General features: G+C 35.4%; 1 protein-coding gene and 1 non-coding gene across 2 annotated transcripts in view; both read right to left on the reverse strand.

Moving 5' to 3' along the window:
• The window catches only part of LOC149410036 (uncharacterized), a 139,221-nt gene that overhangs the window by 60,727 nt on the left and 55,505 nt on the right, over nt 1-22,989 (reverse strand). The window lies entirely within an intron of this gene.
• LOC149410037 (U5 spliceosomal RNA) lies at nt 7,142-7,262 on the reverse strand. The gene has a single exon (XR_016305072.1). It is a non-coding gene; the product is annotated as a U5 spliceosomal RNA (small nuclear RNA).

Here is a 22,989-nt window from a genome sequence, read left to right on the forward strand (position 1 = left end):
GCCTTGCGCCAATACAGTGGGAGGGATATATATGTTCATACGTCCGTCAGTCCTGGACACACTGATCCTTAGATTCCTACCCAACCCTCATACCTGTTACCTTCCCAGAACTTCCTTTCGTTGATAAAACCTACCACACAGCATCTCAATAATAAATGGTCTCGTTTATTACATAATTGACGGCGTATTCGCGCAACAGACGCGGTTCAATGCATCAATGGTGCGCACTGCAATAGTGCATCATGTCGAATGACGTTACCGGGTTTAAGTGCATTATTGCGAGTGCAGCTCGTGGCGGGATGTCAGTGACCCGCAGAGGTCACCCGCTGCACCGGACTGCGCCGAACTACTCATATTATAGTGATGCATTGTGGCGCGGCCAGCGGAGGGCGCTATTGCACTTCTGGTGCCATTGATCCAGAATGGTAGATTGAACGGAGAAAAATTACTATTGCTAATTTATTAAAAATCTCATCAAATTGTCGGTAATCCGATTAAAAACAGGATTGCAGAACATTAACGAATGATTTAATAGGTTTCCTGTGAAACTTTTAGTAAAATACGAATTTATTATCACGATTTCACGTGTTCATAAAAATCCTAATATTTTCGCATTTCGTCATTATATATTATCAAGGCAAATGCAGCTGAATGAACACGTGTTCCGATATATTCGGAATTTACAGAAATGTTATTAGGAAACGGCCTGCAATCCTGTTTTTAACCGGATTACCAATAATTTGAAGATATTTTTTAATAAATTAGTAATAGGTATCGCAGCCTACTATCACGGCCTCCGTGTGTGAGGGATTAAGGCTCTCGACTTGCAATCCGGAGGTCGCGGGTTCAGATCCCGGCGTGCGCAAGTAAATTTAATGTGATGGAAATGTGTTATTTCAGGATTAAATCATCACCACCATTCAGAATTGAAACGTTGCTTGACTTGACTTTAGGCGTGTTTGGGGACCAGAGGTGAATAGTCAGGTACTTCCCCACCTTCCTCTTCCTCACCTCCTGTCATCCCCACTACTTCCAGCCTCACAACTAACCTCACATGGAGATGCCAAAGTCTCACTGTAGTCTCATATAAAAGCAAGAGTAGAACACAGTTGTCAAACGTTGCACCACAAATGTTCCGTACAAAATCAATTGACCCGCCACCTTCCGAAATATATTTTACCCAACTATTTATCCACTATAACTATTATAACTACGGGATATTTTTGTGTAATTTTTCAAAAAATTCCAAATTCGGACTCAAAAAGTCAAAACAAACAAAGTTTATACAGCAAAATTATCTCCAAATTATACAGGATTTTCCAATAAGAGGTATTATTTTGATATTCAATCGTTAAATATCAATGGTTTCGTTGCTTGTGTGGCACGTAACGCCGTCTCGTTGAAAGTAAACGTTGTTCAGATCAATACCATCCAATTCCGGCCATAAAAAATCATTAATCATCTCTCGATAGAGCAATCCATTCACCGTAACTGTTGCTCCAGCCTCATTTTTGAAAAAGTAAGGTCTAATGACTCCGCCGGACCATAAACCGCACCAAAAAGTCACACGTTGAGGAAAGAGAGGTTTTTCAACAATAACTCTTGGGTATTCCGAGCCCCAGATGCGACAATTTTGCTTGTTGACGAAGCCACCGAGGTGGAAATGGGCCTCATCACTCAAGATGATTTGCATTTGATTCACTCAAGTGAATTTTAATAATTTCAATGCGTTGTTGAAGCGTGTATCGTTCCATTTTCATTAATGGCGTAGTTTCTACTTGTCAAATGTCAAAAATAACAGCTACAAAAGTAACATCTACCGAAATAGCGGGTAAATCAAAATAACACCTCTTATTGGAAAACCCTGTAGATTCACCAGTTTCCCGTTTCTACTACGAGTTTCAGGACACCGTGTATATTTGCAATTTTACAAAATCGAAGAGATTTGTTTGTTTTCGAGGACTTGACGAGGCCCGGATTAATTGAAGGAAGAAACACGAAGCTTGTTGCGCACGCGTGTACTACAATAACCAGTTAGAGAAACCGCTCGAATTCGTGCTGCCGATATCAACTGTGGACCGGTGTTCCGCTCTTGTAGCCGAAGGGGATCAATGCTGCCAGTTCCTCGGAGCAGGTTCCATTTTAAAACCTGTTAAACAGACTCGGCATCGCCTATACATTAGATAAGCCAATTGATCTATTAGCAATAGATTATTAGTTTGACAAACCGCCTTTTGCATAAAGCACATTCTTCATAGATTTCCCCACCATAACTAGAGGATTGCAATCTTTAGATTTTAATCTTCATGTGGGAATGCTGTCTTTGTTCTGTCGGTATTTCAATGGAAGATGCTTCGATAAACTAGCGTCATTGATCCCTTCAGCATCGGTGCATAGTCAGGAAACACGCCAAATACGCGTATAAAATATATTTGTATCTATACAGTTGGAATTTGTAATGCGAGAACAGATGTATTGAACGATTGTATGTAGCTGTAACTCTTCACCATAGTTACTCGTCCCTCCCTTCAAAAACACCCTCCATACAGCATCCCCAAAGATGACAAATTATTTTCCCCAGGGCTTCCCGAGTGGAGTTGACATAAAAAAAGAGAATCAGTTATTTTTCATGTGATTACCGCAAATTGGCCCAACTGCTCCCAATTATCCGGGTCTAAGCCTTCTTCAATTGGGACAAGTTGTGAGACTGAAGTGAGTGGGGAAGGAGAGGAGATGGGGAAGAGGAAGGTGTGGATTTAGTTGGCTAATCACCATTCTGTGTATGATATTGTGAGAGCTGAAATCTTTGATTGAATCTTAGAGACTTGAGAACTTTTGGAGACTGGAGATGTATTTTCTATGTTTACAATTATTTTTCAGTATTTTTATCTTCCCACGTGGTCAAATTGGCTTCAGTTCAATCTATATGTACAAGCAACCATTAAAAAACTGACTTGTAAAAAGTATTTATTTATTTATGTTCTTCATAAAGCTGTTATACTTATTTATTGATTAATTAACGGACTTACGTCCAATATATTACAAAGCGACACGAGATTTGGGACAATGTACAATGCAAGAGTAAAGGATGGTATATAAAAGCAGAGACAAACAGAGAAAACATAAGAAAATAGAAATGAAATAGAAGTGTCAAGTCAAGACCTTGCTAAAAATAAAGTGATACAAAATATCCTCAATCGCATAGTGAGCGACAAAAAACATTCTGACTTATACCAAAAAAATCAAGGTCTTGACGTGAGTTGACCATTCTACATATTCTGGACAATGGTGAATGAGTTTTAGTAATGTAGGTGAGTCAATAATATTGTTGATAATTTTAAAGAAACAAATGAGATCAGATGTTTTCCGATATAACTATTACAGAGAAGATCACAAATTTGAGGTAGATGTAAGTATTAATGGTTATGAAAGCAGTTTTACTATTTTGTGACATATGTTCAAAGATAATTGCTGAATTGTCTGTAAGGGACGTTGAAAACGTCGATGGTCAATGCAGAATCGTTAAGCAGTTGAGTTGGTCCGTCAGAACTCCTCGCTAAAAGTGCAAGGGATGAGTATAAAAAAAAGTTTTGCCTAAGAGCGGGAGCACACAGAGAGCGGTCAGGAGTTCCGAGTTCCGAGTTCCGCGTTCGGCGTTCATTAGAATGTACTGATACTATAACAACAACGCACACAGCGGGCAGTCAGACCGCGGCGGTCAAAACGGAACGTCGCGTTCTAAGAGTTATTTTCCCGCCGAGGCAGAGAACGCCAGAACGCCGCGATGTCTGAGGTTACAAACACGGAGAAGTTAATTGAATTGGTTAGGGAAAGGAGTTTACTATATCTATGATTTAAGTGATGTTAATTATTTATTCGTATATATTTTGTTATTATTTCTAAATATTCTAATGTCTTTTCTTATCCTTAATAAATAAATAAATACCTTAAAAATACAGCCAGCCTTTCTTTTGATGAAACACAGTTCCTCCAGTTAGTATTTTGTTTTTCGATATCGGGTTGTATGATGTTATACAATTCATTAAAAGTATTAATCGACATTCGAAAATAAATATAGAATGGTTGTTCATCTTTAAGTAAATCCTGAAAAATACTAGTAAATTCGCCTTGTTCTTGTCGCGTTGTGTTGATTGGGTGCACCCAATACTACCTTTTCTTTATAGAAGCTGCTAAGCTCCACAGGAGCAATAATTCTTCATCGGATGATGAACTTTCTAGTGACATGTTGCATATGCAAAGACCCAAACGAAACTAGAACGCGAGAATTTGAACGCCGCTTGTGTGCTTTGGAACTCTTGAGCGGTCAACGGTCACTAGAACGCAGAACTCTGACCGCTCTCTGTGTGCTCCCGCTCTAAACATATTTTTCGGCGTGCTTTTAAGCTGTTAAAATCGAGCATTTCTGTTAAGAACAAGAATGGATTTAGGAATGGATAGTACGTATATTCTCTCATACATAGATATCGCATAAACCTCTGTTGTACTTTTTCTGTTTCTAGGATATGGTTTTGTTCAGAAGGGACCCAAATAATGGAGCTATAATTGGGTGTACAGATTCCCAAGTCTGGTTTTTTTTTTAATTTTTGTGACGATTTGTGCGGCAGACATTTGCCAATACTAAAAAGGAAGATACTCTCAGATCACTATGGTAAAAATACCACCATTCAGTGTTATGTCTTACGCAAAAACCACGACCCAGTACGTTGAACCAATTGCCTTTGTCGCTGAGAGGAACTTGTCACACACACCACGATGTACAGCACGTTGTTGGTGTGTGTTGCCTCATCAGCGATGCAAATAATCCACTCATCAGACAAGAACATTGCTAAATTAATTCCAAGCGTAAATAACAAGTATCGACGTTTTTATGTGGTGACCACTTTCCACTAATTTAGGAAACTACATTTATTTTGTTATTTAGTTGAGCCTATTTCAAACAGAAAATAATGAATGAGATGAAGGACAAAATTAAACGAAACAAGAAGTGCATGTCAAAAAGGTTCATGTACCTCTCTCGTGGTTATTACAAAACTAAAGGAAATTAATTTAAATAAATGAAACGAAAGTACTTTACGTTTTAAGTCACTTTATTGATATATTTTATTGTCTACCGGTTTCGGTACCTCCGTAACATCATCAGGACTGTAATAAAGATTATGCTATTAAATACAGAAGTACACATATATAAATATTCACATATTATCAAAAAAGAAAGATACAGTATACTAGAGTGGGACAGTGCGTCAGTTGTGGGAGAGAGGTGGGGAAGGGGAACTTGGGATAAGTGAAGTTATGGGGAACATACTTAGAATTGGACTGACAGTTAAATTTAATTGGTTATTAATGATTTTTCAACCTTTGAATTTGCAGATTTTTTGTATTTCCAAAGCTTCTAAATTGTTTAGTCTTTAACCTATTCCATTTTTGTGTAGGACTTTAATTCCTGTATCCAAGGGTGTTGTAGTTGCTGCACTATATAAATGCTATGTTGTGGTTGTTATTATTATTATTATTAGGAGAACCTGTGCTGAGGTGTTCACACGGTTTACTGTCAATATTTTGTATCATAGAGTTTTTAATATTCTCCTGATGTAGGAAGGGTTCTTCAGAAATCGGTAGAGTTTAAATAAAATTAAAGTGGTCAAAGACAAATTTATGTTTTTATTTTATTTAGTCGAGTAACTTTAATAATAGGATAACCAGCCCAGAGTTGCTAAATAAGATTCAATTCAATGTACCTGCGCGTTCAACACGCTCTTCTGTCCTGTTCAGGGCGGATCAATGCAAAACGACCTCTAAGCAGAATTCTTGCCTCAACAGACTATGCAATAATTACAATAGCGTATTATCCAAGGTGGATATTTTCAGTTGCGAACTTACCAAATACAAGAGGTCCATAAAAGAATATTTCTCTGGTGGTTTGTGAATAATGTTATGTCTCTATTGTTTATATTCTATTATGATTTGATTTATATCTATAATCTCTCTCCATGGCTATAGATGAATTGATAAATGTTTTGTTTGTAATTTTTAGTTGTAGGTATACAGGGTGTCCGGAAACTCGTAGTACAAGCGGGAAACTGGTGAATCTACATCACATTTGGAGTCGATTTTGTAGTATATTTTTTTTTGATTTGAGCTTTCGTTATCGAGTAAATCGAGTTAGAAGTTGAATTTTTTTTTTATTTTTTTTTTTTTTTAATCAAATTCTTATAAATTATTACTGAAGATCAAAGTACCCAACTAATTAAAACTATTTGAAAGTAAAACAAATGAAGAAACTCGGATTTGAAGCATTATTTTGAAATCAACCTTCATTTAACCCGGTGTAATCATAAAATATTTCTGCTCTGCAGGGTTAAAACATCTGTTATTCAACCCTAAACACCAGAAAAAACTTTAACCCTAAAATAGCCGAAAATATTTTTTTTTGGTTTTTTTTTTTTTTTTGAAAATGTTCAAATCAAAAAACTTTATGTTTTTTTGGGTTCCCCATGTGGTGTAGATTCTCCAGTTTCCCGCTTGTACTACGAGTTTCCGGACACCGTGTATAATCTTTTGTTTAGTATAAATTTTTGAATTCATATGCCTTTCTTACAAATTTAATTTACTTATTCCTTACTATGCTGTCTCAATAGAGGTAAAGTCATAAAGAGGAAATCCATAATTGGTTTTATTTTGGCTACATAATACTTGGTGACCGGATAAATCATCACAATGATAATTAATTCATCACATCTTTAAAAAGTTATATAAAGTCATGGAAAGTGATGAAACAAAAACTTTATTAACTGGGTAGTTTATTAATTATTATAGTTTATTAATTAAGTAGGTTAGGTTAGGTTAAAAAAAAAAAAATCATCGTTTTTAATGACTTTATTTCACTTTTTAAAAGTGCGTTGAATTGTCACTGTTGAGAATAATAAATGGAGAGAATTACTCATAGGACCCACCTCTAACAGCGATGATTAACGTGGAAAATGAGGGCGATTTTAAGAAAATGAAGATGATGCCTGGATTGCCTGGTGATAAACTGCGCTACACAAGTTTTCTGGACAACAGACTCTCATCTTCATCTATTATCTATCTATATTCTATTTCAAAATTGTAAAGTTTAAGGCCCCACTTCAAGAAGCAGGGGACAAAAAATTGGTTTATAGACTCATTTGAGTGCTCCCCTCCACGGAAATCTTTAGTAAAAGGCGAAAGATTTATTCGTTATTGAAGGGAAACCAGAGTACCGGTTGGGGTGTTTCTGTGGTATAAATCGACATGTTGATAGCGTCTCTACGCGAGCCGCTGGCAGAAGTGGCGCCATCTTTTCTTGACGCTTTGAATTACACACGCTAATAAAAATTATGTTGGAGGCAACAGGCCATTATTCCAGAATGTTGGGAGTTTAAGCATATATAAGAGTTTTTGTACTGTAATAACTGGATTGATAACACAGGTCTGCAACGTTTTTTTTTCTTTGAAATAAGAGGTAATTCCCATGTATTTTTGGTTGCTGAATTCGGTAAAATTATCAAAAAAATTCCATCACGTAAGGTTTTTCCGCAAAACGCAAAATACTGTGGGATTGCCTATCTAAGGCGCAAAACGGGGTTTATTGCCGAAATATATATTTTTTATTATTTACAACTTATTATAAGATAATATTGTTTTATAGACTGAAAAAAAACATTTAGTTTTATCGAAGGAAGCAAATCATTATGATTATCGATGTGACATTATATATTAAATGAAAAAATACACTTTGTAAAACACCACTTTTATTTTGAATTAATATCAACAGCCAACCAGGTTTCGCTTAGCTCAAGCTTCGTCAGGGCTTATTATATCAACTGATATAATAAGTTGATTGAAAACACGATGTATGGCGCTAAAAACCTTGCATCTGGCAACACTGGTTAGCATGTTTTACGAAAGTTCTCCGAAAAGAGTGATGAAATACCCCCTCAATAATTTAATTGTAGTAAAACAAAAATTTTCCCATTTACCACGGAAGTGTGGTCGCCCGACATTAGGTCATTGCCCCCCAATCACGCAGCTAGTTTTGACGCCAGATATAGTTTTTCTGCAGAGAGAAAATCTCCATTGCGTGTTGTTTGCATTATGCAAATACGTCCGCGTATTGATTGGTTCAAAGCAAAATGCACCCATGACTTCATTAGAAAGTCGTAGATAACTTAGATAAATCTATTGATAACATGTACATCGTTACACTGGCTCAATAGTCAAGTGGTTATAACATTGATCATAGAAACAAGGGAGATGGGCCATGAATCATTATTAATATGAAACCGCAAGAAACTTTTAACCCTTTCAGCGCCGCACTTATAGATCATAGTTTATGTAGAATTTGAGATTTTCACGGCCAAAAGTAATATAGTGATTTGTGATTGGGGTACTATGCCGCGTTGCGCTACTTCCTTCTTTATTAAATATAATTTATTAATTATGTGTAAATTACACATCTGCCCTGATGATAGACACTGCAATGCTGTCCGAAATATTGGCTAAAGAAGGAGGTAGCGCAACACGGCATAATACCCCAAAAACAAATCACAAAACCATACTTTATGGTTAAATAATAATTTGAATATTTTGGTGTAATTTTTTTTTTTTTTTAATTTGATTGTTATTATTTTAAGGCCTCAATGGGTTATTTTTTTTTAACACAAAAATTTTTAAAATTAAAAAAAAAACATTAATTCACATGCATAGATTTAAAACATTTTAACGGTTTTGTTAGTCGAATAAGGATTTTAACTCAGCACAAAAAATAGACGCCACGAGGAATACCTTCAAAATATGGGGCCATAACTCTCTTTGTTTCAATTATCTTTTTTTTAACATCTCCACACAGGAGGCACTAAGATAAATAATTTCCTTCAGGGTTACTGTCATCTTTGGGGATTTTGTGTGGAAGGTCTTTTTGAGGTGAGGAAGGAGTGAACATGGGTGTTGAAGAGACCAATATTGTAAGAGGGAGGAAACACAAGGTACCCCCAAGAGCTGTTGAACTCAAAAACGACAAGAAGCGACCCGTTCTCATGTGAGCTTGACACTTCAAACGATTGCGACAGGTTTTCACTAACTGTTTGCGCATGCAAGTGCACAAACTGTAAAAATTTTCCTGAAAAAAATTCTGCCTGTAGACGGGCCTTTAATAGCAAGCTACAAACCAAAAATGTGTATATTCTTGGTATACCTTATATTGTAGGTAATAGGCATTAAAATCGCTTGACAAACGGAGTCTAGAAACGTTCGATTTCTAGCAAAAAAGTGGTTTTTATTTAGTTTGTAAACAATTTTATAAGAAAGCAAAAAATTGAATCAAGTGAAACTGTCACAGATAATCTTAGCTATAATACTGTATTTTTTAAAGTTGTTTCCTTTACGCGTTCATACATTTCTATTGAAAAAAAAAAATTTTAGTAGTTCACATTTATATTTTTTATTGAGTAATTACATTTTTTATTTGTATTCTACTCAAGGGAAACTATAGGAAAGCCTTCAATTTATCTAAAGTATGTTTATTTGTATTCATAATGTAAATTAATTATTAAAACTTCGCCTTGAAGGAGTGCGTGTGAAAAAATAAATAGGAAAAAGTAGAAACATTCCAAAAACTAATTGAATAATTATAAATTGATTTAAAAAAAAATATATCTTTCTCTAGCTTCCTTCTTCCTCACACGAATTCGGGGATTTCATGTTGTCTGCTCGCACTTATTCAGATGAAGCTATCTCTCCCATGCTCTACAATTATTTAACAACAAAAAATACATATTCATAAATATCTTCGTAGTAGCAAGTGCGTGCTGGCACGCCTTTTACCCGACAGTGTTGACGTTGCCGCACGCTTTGGAGATCTGACGCAAATCTGACGCATCTCCAACACTACCAGACATCCGAAAAATTTGTAGAATTAAAAAAACTTACATTTACTTATTCACACATTTATATTATATTATAATTTTCTTATCTAATCTCGAGTATGACTAAGAAAGTGAACTTGTATATATACACAAATATTCAAGGCAATAGATAAGTTTCGTTCCATTAAAATTCGACACAATCTGTATTGTTGTGTACACGTCTGCACATGTGCCTAGTGATGTGGTTAAGTTCCTAATAATATTATAACTGTGATAAATATTGTATTCTGAATAAAGAAACATTCAAATATAATATTAAAAAATATAAATATGTTTAGATTTGTTCTAATCGTGGTGTGCCTGCTGTCAACGGGTAAGCAAACGTAATTATATATTTTTAAAGATGTGTTTGCAATAACTTTTCAATATATCTAGACTCGTTATTGTCTCACAAACTCGAGAAAAAATGTGGCAAGTAAGGTTTCCAGTGAATTCTTAATTAAAACGTTGTTCATTGACGATGATAGACATTCAAATAATATAAATAAATGATAGTGTTGTTTTTGCGTCGAATGTCACATTCTACATCACGGGTGTGGCTGAAATAACAAGATACGCTTACTCTTTTACACCAGAAGGAATACGGAATACTGTATGAGACGACCTACTGCTATTAGGTTGTTCTCCTTATACTTTTGTGTTGCTACTTTCGCTATCTCAGTTGCTCTAATGGCGGTAAAGGTCTTCAGGAGACAATCGAGAAAACATTTTGTCATCAGACGCGAGGACATTTTGACACTTTTTAATGCACTTTACCTAGAGGCAGCACATGACACAGTGTAGTAGTAAAACTACGAAACCGAAAGGAATACAATTGTCTTGCTTTTTGCTTGCCACTTTGAGATTTATTGCAGCGTCATTGTGTATTTGTCATCTTATTATCTTGCTTTCCGTGTTGTTATCGTATTTTAAACTGTTGACAATGCTGGATGGCAATACTGGCTATGTCGTCACAAGAAGCATGTAATTTAAATAATTTTAATATGAAAAATAATGAATTACTTTGATACGAGAATATCATCACTGTCGGCCATTGTTGCCATAGGTCCCCTAGCCTTTCTTCCCTCTTGATCTGCCGCGGCCTTCTGACACTCTCCATAGCTACATGTCATCTGCGACATCACGAAGAGTAGCAGTACTTTACATTAGTATATTATCCAAATTGTGATAATAACTTAAAATTGACTATGTTTATTTCCTCAGCCTCCACATATGACGAAGATAACGAAGTCTCGTACATTGACGGAGGATACTATATAGACATTGACGAAGCACCATGGAGCGCATCCATTCAGATGATCTTGGAAGACCGGGAGGAGGAAACCCTACCCCTTTGTTACGGAGCTATAGTGTCTTCCACAGTTATTGTCACGGCCGCGCAGTGCATTGTCGAGTGAGTCAATCATTTCATCACTGTGCATATACTGGTGCGGTCCCTCGCTATTCGTCTCCAGGCAGTCGTCAGTCCTTCCAACCTTGCTCAAATCCTCTTTCACTAAGTCAGTTCACTTAATCCTAGGTCTAATTTGGGCCTCCAGCGTGGCCATAATTTTCGATCTCCTGTCATCTTCTGGCATTCTTCAACATGTCTAGTTCATCACAGTCTTTGGATCCACTTCTGAGATTTGTTGGATTAGCGATAATAGCGCACGAGATCTTTGTTGGATTCTTCCAACAAAGATCTCGTGCGCATTAAATCATAAGGCTACATTCCAGGGTGGGGTTTACCCTCCTCCACAAATACTCTCCACTGGCTGCGGTAACAATCTTCGGTTCTTCCTTGGTAACAATCCTTTTCCATCTCTTCCTCTGGCTAACTTATAGGCGGGCACGCACTAAGTTATGATTTTCGGCGCCCTGTCAATTTTTATTATGTGAATTCTCCAAAAAAGTTCCCAACTGTCCGGCACCAATCACCAATCGGGGTACGTTGAGGCCGATGGGAGTTGGGAAGGAAAGGAGATTGGATAGGGGAAGGTTGGGAGGTAACCGATTAGATCTGTATTGGGTAAGGCACACTGTAGGAATAATTTTAAGAACTATTAACACTGAATTACCATTTTTTTAAAGTTTGTTATACGAGTAGTTAAGCGCACTTGAAGTGAAATGACACTAAACTGCGCTATATAAATTCCATGTTATTATTATTATTATTATTATTAACCGGCTATCTGGTCACGGCTAAAGATGATTTAAGATTTTCACGGCCAAAAGTATTTTTGTTATTTGTTTTTGGGGTGTTATGCCGTGTTGCGCTAACTCCTTCTTTAGCCAACGTTTCGGACAGCATTGCAGTGTCCATCATCAGGGCAGATGTGTTATTTGAGGTTGTGTTAAAATGTGAGCTTATCATCAACGGTATCACAACCTCATACATAAGCTCACATTTTAACACAACCTCAAATAACACATCTGCCCTGATGATGGACACTGCAATGCTGTCCGAAACGTTGGTTTAGCCAACGTTTCTTTAGGAAGGAGTTAGCGCAACACGGCATAACACCCCAAAAACAAATAACAAAAAAACGGCTAAAGATATTAAAACGTCGCTTCAATTATGAATGGTGAAACAGAATGATAATGTATTGAGAGTATCCACGAATTCTTCTTATTCTTTCGTATGGTGTGGGGTCAGAGGGTAAAATCTAGGTCGGCAGCCAGTCTAGGATCTCAGGCGTCGCCCTGTGGACCTCATCAATCCCGCCGGGGAATGAATGCAGCGGATTTTTTTTTACCACATCGGTATATATTTATTAATTAAATGTCCAGCTTATCGCAATCTTTGGAATCTACAAAATCTTTCTTACAATGTCTTAATGCTTATTAAATATTCAAAATCATAAGTCATCTTAATTCTGTTTGAACTGTTTTCTAGCTTAGCTCCAAAGATTTTTTAATCAAGCATTTGTCCTTATTTTTTAGAGATAAACTAATGTTTATAAGACAAGGTTTTAAGCATAGCATCAAGGATAAGCAATAATTAAATATTATAATTAAGATATAATTAAGTCAAAATATTTCACCAACAAATGTAGATATAATATTTCGCGACGCCATCTAGTGGGAATTAACTAAGAAAACTAACAGTGCCCTTTAGGTCATTTTGCACAAAAACGGCGCTATTTAAAACACCAAAATATTATTAACAAAGCCTTTCCTATAAAAATAACGTTGGTTGTTTACAGGTGAAAAAATACAATAAGCAGTAATTGTTGATTGAAGTACTAGTACATATTAAATTATTTGGCGTGTTGGAAATAAACCGACGTAGATCAGTGGTACAGAGCACCTGACCGGACATCAGAAGGTGCGGGTCCAATTCCCGTCGGCGGCATTTATTTATACTCGGGAGATATTTTCAATTTGTATTGATATTTCAGGTGACTAATTATTGATTATAATAATTTGGAAGCACGTCCATTTAATCATATTTTGTGAATTTGTTCCCGTAGCCATCCAATACGCAATTACCGCGTAAGAGTCGGATCGCCGTTCAGCGCTTCTGGGGGACAATTCTTCGAGCCTAAATGGCTGATGATCCACGAGAATTACGACTCACGCTTTCACACCAACGACATTGGACTAATATATTTGGATTTGCCAATCTCCATTGACACGGCAAAGCCAGTGCATCTTCCGCTTCAAGGAGATGTTGTCGAAATTGGTGAAGATGTCATTGCCATAGGCTGGAAGATGTTTAGGCAGCTTGAGGTAACTATATACTTATTTATCGTTTTTGTGTTTAATTTGTAGAACTCCGTTTACATTTTTTTTAAATTTAATTAAAATCTAATTTAATAATATAGGGTTTTCCAATAAGAGGTGTTATTTTGAACAGCCCGCTATTTCGGTAGATGTTACTTTTGAAGCTGTCATTTTTTGACATTTGACAAGTAGAAACTACGCCATTAATAAAAATGGAACGATACACGCTTCAACAATTGAAATTATTAAAATTCACTTGAGTGAATCAAATGCAAATCATCTTGAGAGATGAGGCCCATTTCCACCTCGGTGGCTTCGTCAACAAGCAAAATTGTCGCATCTGGGGCTCGGAAAACCCAAGAGTTATTGTTGAAAAGCTTCTCCATCCTCGCGGTTTATTGTCCGGCGGAGTCATTGGACCTTACTTGGTCGAAAATGAGGCTGGAGCAACAGTTACGGTGAATGGATTGCGCTATCGAGAGATGATTAATGATTTTTTATGGCCGGAATTGGATGGTATTGATTTGGACAACGTTTACTTTCAACAATACGGCGCTACGTGCCACACAAGCAACGAAACCATTGATATTTTACGATTGAATATCAAAATAACACCTCTTATTGGAAAACCCTGTAGTATATTTGTATGATAGGCTTTAATGTAGAAAATGTTTTTATTTGTTGTAATCAATTTTAATTTTTTTACTCCATTTTAATTAATGTTTCTCTTTGCATGTAATAACATTATTTATTGAATTTGTAAACGGTGTAATTATTATTACGTGTGAGAGCTGTTTTGCCTTCTGAAGGCATTATCAAACTATCAGTTTTGAAGTTTCTTAAAAAAACCTCTCAAATGGTATATTTTTTGACGTGATAAAAAGATACAGTTGAAATCATTATCACATTTTTTATTTCTTCCACTTCTTCGATTGGTGGAGGAAAGTTGATGAAAGTTAAAGTGGTGTGCCGAGGTCATTCAGTCAGTCGACAGCACTGGGAGTCCTTGGTTCAGCACAGATGTGTCTCCAGGAAACTGATGAAAGTTAAACTGGTATGCTAAGTCATTCAGACAATCAACAACATTGGGAGTCACTTGGTTCAGCACAGATGACTAAAGGGACATTCATTCTTCTACGATGTTTTCTGATCACATTTTGCCAACACAATTTAAAACTGCATTTTTGCTCTCTTGTAAATTTGTGTTAACTTTTACCATCATAATACCAAAGTGTTTTTGTTTTTTTTTCATTCTTCCAGGATATTGAGGAAACTGAGACCATATTTAACGAATTGCTCCAAGAAGTGGAAACAATCACCATGGAAGTTGGGCTGTGCCAAGAGAACAGCATGGAAATAGTTGATGAGGATGTAATCTGCGCTGGTGATCCCGAGGAAGAACTGGACACCTGCTTCGCGTACACTGGAGGTGCTCTCATGGACATGGAAGGTGTCATGGTGGGAATCTTTTCGTGGAGTCAAGGATGCCAAAGTATGGAACCTGGCGGTGTCTACACCAAGGTATCCAGTCACATAGATTGGCTGAATGACCTACTGAATATAACTTGGGTCAACACGGACAGCCTCGCCAAACTACAACTTTGGAACAGCTGAACATCCTACAGTACACCCTATAGCTGAAAACCCTACAGTATTATTAATAATACAACGTGTTTGGGGAACACTTTTTCCATTAGTCCCCAGATAAAAACGTTATGGTAAATTTCTTATTTTTGTGCGATTTACACAGCGTTCGTATAAACACAGCGTTCGTATAAACACAGCTTTATGATTATTATTTCTACGCGCTCGGTCAGCTCTTCTATAAATTACATTGATTTTACACACTTTTATTTGTTTAACTTTACCTAGTAACAACGCCTCTGATGCTGCGTATAAACATGAAAAACATGCGCGAAACTGAAACGTCGCTTGCGGTTGCTTCGTCCCTTAATTCGTGGTTCGGCTCGCGCTTTTTCGTCATGTTTATAAGCAGCCTGAGATGTTATCATTGCGAATTGCAAAAGTAAAGCTAGGGTTACACTAGAAAATTTTTATTTTTGGCAATAACTGCTTTGTGTAAAAAACTTAAAGGGATTTTTTTTAAATAATCATCACCACCAAAAGTTTCGCGGTATGAGCACGGAACACGGTGTATAGACTTAATTAGGTAATCCAATTACTTTTAAATCTGTAGTATGGACAGTTGGAAAAATGTGTCACATGGGAATGACTATATAATAAAAAATGTACACGTACAAAGTGCTAATAAATAGATGTGGATTTCTCAAAAGAAAGAAAGTGACGGAAAACGGCATGTATCTCCCTTAGGTACTAATTAATACTCTTACCAATTGTTATCTCGGCAATATTAACGATTAAAATAAAATGTGTTTTAGTAAACATATTTTTTTAATATAATTACGATGTAAACAAGAATGTAATTTTTTTTAATTTTATTTATTTTAATTACATATTTTAAATTTGTTCAAGTTTTATTGTAAGTATGTTCAATTGTTTTTTTGTTGTATGTCAAGTTTTGTAATATATAATATATGTTTTATTTTGTAAACACCTGTGATTAACTATAAATACATACTAGCGGTGGGTCATGAGTCATTTGATTAACTCTTGACAGGCCAAGATGCCAAAAAAAAAATCTGTAACCAATTGGGTCTTCGGACGACCCCATTCATTTTTCTGTCTTATGGGTTTTTAAACTATAGAAATCTCAATTATTCAGTCAATTATTAATGGTAACTTATGTATTTGCGCAGGAATACGTAAAATACTAAAATGTTATGTCAAGTATTTAAGCTAATATAAGGAGGATAGTAATTTTGGGTACTACCTACTCCCCCACTTGGCTGCAATTGAGAGCGGGAGTCACGGTACCAGCTGAATATTTTCATACGGCTGAAAGAGTCGACTCAATTGAACGAAGGCTCAATTGAATAAGGCCGTGAGCTCAGAGCGTATGAGAATTCTTTGAAAAAAATGTTCTGCTGCTGCTAAATGATATGTTTAGATAATTATATTATGTATCACTGTAACTCTCGTGTCTCTTGTCTCTCCTAGTATTATTTGTCATTTTACTGCGCTTATGTTTAATTTTATATTATTATTTGTTTGGTTTTATAATTTTACGTAACCTGTATTTAATTTCATTTTTATCTGTATGTATGTAATTTATAGATTTTTGTCTGTAACTTAACTGAGTTTTTGTAACTGGATAATTCTCACGTAACAACTGTAACGCAAAGAACATCTGTAAAAACCCAGTATAAATAAATAAATAAAATCTTCGATTTCAAGCTACACGTCATAATGTCGTTAATAATGATAATGAAAAGGAAAACATTCAGAAGCTACATTATTTATGTACATTACATAAAATATTTATATCTTATCTGTGCATAGCTGTGGTAATCTTATCCATTACAAGAGCTGCTAGATTATATTTAAAATTAATTAGTCATATTATAAGAAGTGAAAAATATAAATGAATTTTGACTATGGCTTGTTTATTTATTTACACACAAAATATTTTATCAACGTAGATACTGAGGTGATTCACCACGCAGCACAAAATACACTTGAAGTAAGAACAAACCAGCTCGGCAAAAGTCGTACACGATATTAACTCTTGACAGGCCAAGATGCCAAACAAAACGCCTGTAACCAAGTGAGTCTTCGGACGACCCCACGCATTTTTCTGTCTTATGGGCTTTCAAACTATATAAATCCCTATTATTCAATCAATTATTAATGGTAACATATTTATTTGCTCAGGAATACGTAAAATACTAGAATGATGTCAAGTAGTTAAGCTAATGTAAGGATAGTAATTTTGGGTACTACCTACTCCCCCACTTGGCTGCGGGATAGTTAACAAATAAATTATTGGAACGCGTTAAGTGATAGTTTTTTTCACTAAAGCTTTTTAAATTGTGATTTAATAAAAAATACGCATTTATTTCAATCTTTTTTCAAAATCGATCTCTGCCTACCCATATAGGTACAATCATCTAGATCAGGGGTCTCCAAACTTTTCAGCCGGAGGGCCACATTGACTACTCCAGTGAGTTCAGAGGGCCAAAACCGTATTAATTTCTAGACATCCATATTTTCTGTCCTAGGGATGGGAGGGGGGTAGACAATAGATTTTTCAGGGATGAAAAAATAGCTTTAGATAACGTAGCTTTGAAGATAATTTTTGATACTCGTTTCTCAGACCTTGATATCATTGCGAATCAAATAAAGATTTTTCAAAAAAATCCTCTCGATATATTCGCGCGATACTTGTGGACGCAATGTAGCCTCTTAGCCATTGACTAACTAAAGAACTTAACTCTTAGACACTGGTCATAAGATGTCGCGGGCCGGATGGAAGACACTGGCGGGCCGGATACGGCCCGCGGGCCGTAGTTTGGAGACCCCTGATCTAGATGATTAATGTCCAGCTTGGAATCAATTCAATTACGTAAATACAATAATTCCCCATTTTGAAACAATCATTTTCTAGGGTTTTGACTGGAAAACCCTATCAAAATCCGTTTCGTGGTTTAACCCTTTTAGTCCCAGTGTTAATTCAAATTAACACGAACTTTGTGTTTTTTTTACCGTAACGGTAGCGATTTAGAAAATCCATGTTTTTGTTTTCTTGTAGCTTGTAATCTTTTCTGTGGCGTCTATTTTTTCCGCTCGGTTGAAATCCTTATTCCCGCCACAAATAAATATTTTGACATCTGCTGATTGTGAGTTTCATAGATTTTCTGCCGTCATTGATTACTTAATTTAAGGTGAGATATCAATATTTCCTACTCGAATTACAAATATTTTAACACATGAAGATGTGTTCTATAATAATAACATCAGTTCAATTCACTGTTCACAGTCATTTGCCAGAATATCGTAAATGAATTTCAATGTTCATTCAAATTAACACTGGTAGTGACGTACATATGTTCGACTAGTATGGCGAATTTTTAATGATTATTATCCTAGATTATTTCTTTATTTCTGAAAGAATTTTAGTTAAGATTTTATTTGTTTCAAACCTATCACTACTTTCTAAATGTGAATTTTTGGCATGAAACAGTTATTTGTATTATTTTTGTGTTATGTTTATTTTACATTACTACTTAAAAAATACCATCTCACGTCCAATGTTAAGCAAAATTAACATAAAATAATTTATAAAAAAAAAAAAAATACCAAAAATTTACAAATAATTTTCCGAGGTATTTATTATCAAGCATTACATATTTTATTTATGTGGAAACAATAATGCGGGTGTGAAAGGGTTAAGAGCTAAGCGCACAGACAGATGCGGATAGCGACTTTATTTTAATCTATTTAAAGATATATATTTAAACATGTAGGTGTAAATGAATATGCGTATCATATTAATACACCTTGTCTTATCTTTCCAATATCTATGGCTAAGAAACGTGAACTTATAAACGGGACGCAACAAGACATACTTAATGAATATTTTATTTATTGTTTTGGTGTTTAATTCGTAGAACTCATAGACATATGAATATTAGTAGACCTGCCCTAAGTGATTAAAAGCGTATTATCCCCACTCCCCATACCGGTTCCATTGGAGCCGGCTGTGCTCGCGTATGGCCTCAAGTGAAATTTGAAAACGTGACGTCATCATTCTTGTGCGTACTATGGTCGAGGCACCATCGGTTCATTTTACGAAATAACACGGCAAAATGTTGACTTGTACTATGAAAACTTGTAAAAATAGATTTGAAAAAGAGAATAAACCCAATTGTCGTATTACATTCCATATATAAGCATTATTTTACTTTATTTTAAGCATATTCACATCGTATAATATAGATCAGTTTTAGAAACATATACTATCACATCGAGAAACGTCTGGACGCGAAACACAAAGCTGGTTGGTTGCTGGGAAGTAAATTATGAACATTTATAAAAGTGTCTTAACTAAATACTTAAACGAAATATTCGACTCTGAAAATGCAACCGAATTTTTTTGCCGAATTTGGACTTCGCAAATTTGTTCATAACGTGGCGAGTAATTTGCGCTCCCATGTAAAAATGTCTATTCATTCAAAAGCACGTTTTACTTTTAAGAAGTAAATGGTGATATTATAATGCGAGATGCCTATTTACTGCCAGATTGATTTATTGACGAATCACAGTCAGCCTTACGCCCTTCGTTCTTCAACAGTTGATTTTACCCCTCGCCATTATCTTCTCGTCTATTAATTCCTATGTCTGTGGTAATGTCATATTTTAGGTATCATATTCGTAGTATAAATTATAGAAAAAATTCTCTCACTTCCAGATAATTTTTTACCCAGATTTTGACATTTATTTTATACGAGTTTAGGTTTTGGCACATCTTGATGGAACTAGGCAAAGAATTAAACAATTTTGGGCCAATATAGTTAATGTGTCTTTGGGCTAGCCTAGTTTTGCAGTGAGGCACTGTGTACATACTGTACATGCATATGTTGTGTCTCTGGTTAGAACGATTTGGATTATTACAGAAATTATAAGGACGAGTGTATATAAATTTCAGAAATTGGACACAGTAGATCCGCCTTAGTTCCATAATGTCAGTTTCCTGAAACAATTGATCAGTGGGATATGTCTTAGTCTTCTGGTGCATTATCTTAACACTATATGGTCGGGCATTTTACCGCCAAATTGGGGGCGAAGCGCGGGTGTTTTTTTTTTAATTTTTAGCGCCAAAATTAGACTTTCCGCAAAATATTCATATCTTATGATCTATTTGATATTTTTCGATGAAACTTTCAGTGTTTGTCTCTATTTATTTACTTAGCAATGTATGTGTAATTCCTTTTTTTATGAACAAAAACTTTCTACTTTCTTGGGAATCATAGAAAAAACAGTATTTTATAATCGAAATAACATATCGAAATTTATTCATACAAAATTACAAGATTATTTAGAAATTTTCAATACATATAAAAAAACTATAACCTAATAGTGTTTCAATATGTGATAGCGTTCGAAACACTTTCCTTTATGCAGGGGCACATTGCAAAACTTGCACATGTACCGCGTTTCACTGCGTAGTTTGTGAGCGGAACATACGCGACAGCGATCTAATTTTTTTGTTGTGCTTCAAACTCATTGTATTGACAGGTAGATAGATCGGGTATCGACGACAATAGAAAACACATGACCCCGCACCCATTTAAAACCCCTTGTTTACAAGTTTAGCGCTTTGCTCCAACAAAACGAGTAAACTCGTCTCCCGCGTCTTACTGTAAAAAGGCGTATGACGAGTTTTCTCGTTTCCCGCAAAGAATGTGTTAATGATAGACTTCTGAATAATTTCTAGAGGTTTCAAGGCTTATCTTATCTAACAGATATGTATTCATTGTGTTGTATTAATCATTATTTACTTCTTTTAATTAATCTTTCGATTAAAATAATCAGCTGGATTATTAATCAAAAAATTAATGCTTCCGTTATTTGTTTATCAAACTTAGTCATTTTATTTATATTTTTTTATTAACTTTTGCTTAATTGAAGTACGTTTAATTAATTTGCTGTTTAAAGCAAACTTACAAAGATAATAATAAAACCATGAATAATTAGGTAGAATTTTCGGATACATTATTGTTTAATTACAAGGTTATTTATATTTGGAACACGTTTTCCGATGAACTGATCTTTTTTAGCAGGGTTGCCAATGCATAATTTAGAAAAAATAGTTGGAGAATAAAATACAATTCAATTCAGGTTTGCCAAATAAAAATATGTCTATTGGAGTACATACGAACTTTTTGTAGAATGGAATTTCACACTGATAAATATTGTCATAGTTCCTACTAACATCTGAGGGGAGAGAATATGTAATGTTGTTAAATATCTCACTAGTTCGATTATATCCTCGTTTCTCAGTGATACAACGCACAATGCACAATGGACTCGTAATCGTAATGGCTGTCGTAATAAGCCTTATGTTTTATTAGTTGAATATGTAACAAAGATTTGCCGACTATCAATACGGAGCTATTTCTCACTAGGAACAATGGATCCATTGAATTATTCTTCAGAAGGTGTGCGCACTTCTGTGCGTTTGTAAATATTTGCGTAACAAACTACTTGAGATTCTTCTTCCTAATGTTTTATTTGTTTAAATGTAAAGCCCGTCCTGACCCGTCCCGACCCGCCCCGACCCGAGAGAAAACTAAAACTAAATCACTGTCACGAGATTACCGTACGATTCAATCGTGTCTAATAGAAGTTGCGCTCAGTGATGAGAATTTGCGAACTTGCCGCACTAATTGCACCGCTATTTCTTTTTAACTCGAATTGCATTTTCATTCATCGACATTACATCTACCCCAGTCTACTTTTACTAATTTTATTTAAGTACATAAAACTTTTATTCAAACAATTTAAGGTCAGAAAATTAAGTGCAATATACTTCTATCATGCAACACTACAAATTTATAAAAATAATATTCATGAAATAAAGGTGCACCCTTTACAAATAACAGAATTCTTAGGCAAACGTCTATACTTCCTACTCCGAAATGTAAAAAACAATAGGACAGTTCAATCCTGAATATCTCGGAGTAAAAATTTTTAATTCATTACCAGAAAAAAGGTAAAATTTCGATCGCGCTGGCCTCGCTTATTATGAATATTTTTTAGATAAAACCTTTAGATTCACCTTAATTACTGTACGACACAACTTTTAACCTTCGGGGAGGTGGAAAATATTGCAATAAAAATTTCAATTACGTAAAATTAAAATTAGCTTTCGTTTTGTGAAACGAGACCGTCCATTTTCAAACTTTACTGTCAAATGTCATTTTGTTTTGTTGGTATTTCTGTTACTATAGGACGAAACGAACGGCTAGAAGTAGCTAGAGACCTAATCGCGCGGACGTTTTTTTTTAATGTTAAAAAATTCCGTCAAATTAGTATTTACCTAACATGCATGCATTGTGTGCGTTGTGATTGAAATTTATTAGCTGGATTTTATTTTTTTACGTTCAAATTTTATTTAAGTTAACTATTTCTGCGATGTTGAGCGGCTACGCTAAGTTTGTGTAACATGGTTTATGATGAAAAAGAAAATGCCCCCTTTATACCGCCTGCTCGCGTCAAAGCAAGAAAAACATCCCAGTTTTCAATTAGTTTAGCGGCTACGCTAGGTTTGTGTAACATGGTTTGTGATCCAAAAGAAAGTGTCCCTTTTATACCGCCTGCTCGCGTCAAGGCAAGAAAAACATCCCAGTTTTCAATTAGTTTAGCGGCTACGCTAGGTTTAAAACAAGTTTTATCAAAA

This window comes from Hesperophylax consimilis, chromosome 28 (assembly GCF_061612785.1).
Source record: "Hesperophylax consimilis isolate HC1 chromosome 28, BYU_Hcon_1.0, whole genome shotgun sequence".
In the NCBI taxonomy this organism is placed as follows: Eukaryota; Metazoa; Arthropoda; class Insecta; order Trichoptera; family Limnephilidae; genus Hesperophylax; species Hesperophylax consimilis.